General features: G+C 12.2%; 1 protein-coding gene across 1 annotated transcript in view; it reads right to left on the bottom strand.

The window, feature by feature from the left end:
- LOC122260610 (uncharacterized) overlaps positions 1-2500 on the bottom strand; it is a 160046-nt gene that overhangs the window by 10767 nt on the left and 146779 nt on the right. The window lies entirely within an intron of this gene.

Consider the following 2500-nt stretch of genomic DNA (forward strand, 5'->3'; position numbering starts at 1 on the left):
GTAAAACGGGAATGTTCGGCCTTTATAGCATGTCTATTAGTGTCTTTCCTCTCATACACATATTTATATACTTACATTCACACTCACACACACACACTTACACATACGCACACACACACACACACACACACACACACACACACACACACACACACACACACACACACACACACACACACACACACATACATATATATATATATATATATATATATATATATATATATATATATATACAAATATATATATGTATATATATATATATATTTATATATAAATATTTATATGGTATTGTATGTATTATGTTATATATATCTTTATAATATATATATGATATATATATATATTTATATATATATATATATATATAATATATATATATATATATATATAGTTATACATATATATATATCCATATATATGTATGTATATACATGTATGTACACACACACACAACATAATATATATATATATAATTATAAATATAATATATAAGCTATTTATATATATATATATATATATATATTATATAATATATATATTATATATATATATATGTGTGTGTGTGTGTGTGTGTGTGGTGTGTGTGTGTGTGTCTGTGCGTGTGTTGTGTTGTTATGTGCGTGTGTGTGTGTGTGTGTGTGTGTGTGAAAGTGTGTATATGTGTGTATATGTGTGTGTTGTGTTGTGTGTGTGTGTGTGTGTGAGTGTGTGAGTGTGTTGTATGTGTGAGTGTGTGTGTTTGTGTGTGTGTTTGTGTGTGTGTGTGTGTGTGTGTGCGTGTGTGTTTGTGTGTGTTGTGTGTGTGTGTATGTATGTATTATTTAAATATATTATTAATATATTATATATATATTTATATATATATATACATACAACCCCACAAATATATATACATTAATATTTATGTATTTTTATATGTTTTTATATATATATTATATATATTTTTTTATAATTTTATTTTATTTATTTTATAAAATTTTTTTTTTATATACATACATAACATACATACATATATATTTTTTTATATTTTTTTTTTTTATACATATATTATTTACCAATATATATTTATATATATTTAATATTTATTTTTTATTTTATTTTTTTATATTTTATATATATATATTTTATATATATTTATATATATATATATTTTAATATATTTTTTATATTTTCCATTTATAATGATATATATATATATAATATATATATTTATATTTACATTTTTATATTTATATATTTTTTTTTTTTTTTTATTTATATTTTATATTTTTATATTTTTATATTTGAATATTTTTTTTTTAAATTGTTTATTTATTTTTTTATATATATATATATATATATATTTGTATTTTTATATTATATATTTTTACATACATTTTATATGTATATATTATACACATATACATACATATTTATTTTATGTATATATATTTTCATTTTTTTTTTTTATATATATATATTTATTATTTTTTTTGTAAATTTATATATTTATATATATTATATATCTTTTTATATTTTTATATATTATTATTATATTCATTTATTTTTTTTTATTTTATATAAATATATATATATATTTTATTTATATATATATATATTTTTTATATATTTATATATATTTATATTATATTTTTTTTTATATATATTTTATATATATGTTTTATTTATATATTTATTTATATTTTATATTATTTTTATTTTATTTATATTTTTTATATTTATTATTTTTTTTATTTTATATTTTTTTATTTTTTTTTATTTTCATATATTTATAAATTAAAATTTATATATATATTGCATTATATATTTTTTTATATATTTTATTATATATATATTTATATATTTATATATATATGTTTGTATATATTTTACTTTTCATATATATTATATATATAATTTATATATATATTTATTATATTTATATATATATATGCATTTATAAATTTTTTGAAAATGAACATATTTTGTATTACATACATATATATATATATATTTATATATATATATTTATATTATATATATTATGCAAAAATATTTTTATATATATATATATATATATATATTTTATTTATATATATATAAATATATATATTTATTTTATTATATTTTTTTATATATATATATTATTTTTATATTTTATAAGTTCATATGTTTATATATACATTTATATATATATATATATATTATATATAATTTTTTTTAATATTATATATAAATTTATATATTTATATATTATTACACACACAACACACACACACAGATATATATTTATTTATATTATATATATATATATTTTATTTTTTATATTTTTATTTATGTGTGTGTATATTTATATATTTATATATATAATTTATATTTATATATTTTATAATATATTTATTTATATTTATATATATATATATATATAATTATTTATATATATATATATATTTTATATATTTTTATATACATACACACATATATTTATATATATATTTTTTTATAATATTTTTTATTT

Source organism: Penaeus japonicus, unplaced genomic scaffold (genome assembly GCF_977035675.1).
Source record: "Penaeus japonicus unplaced genomic scaffold, GWHDUDI00000001_assembly GWHDUDI00000003, whole genome shotgun sequence".
In the NCBI taxonomy this organism is placed as follows: domain Eukaryota; kingdom Metazoa; phylum Arthropoda; class Malacostraca; order Decapoda; family Penaeidae; genus Penaeus; species Penaeus japonicus.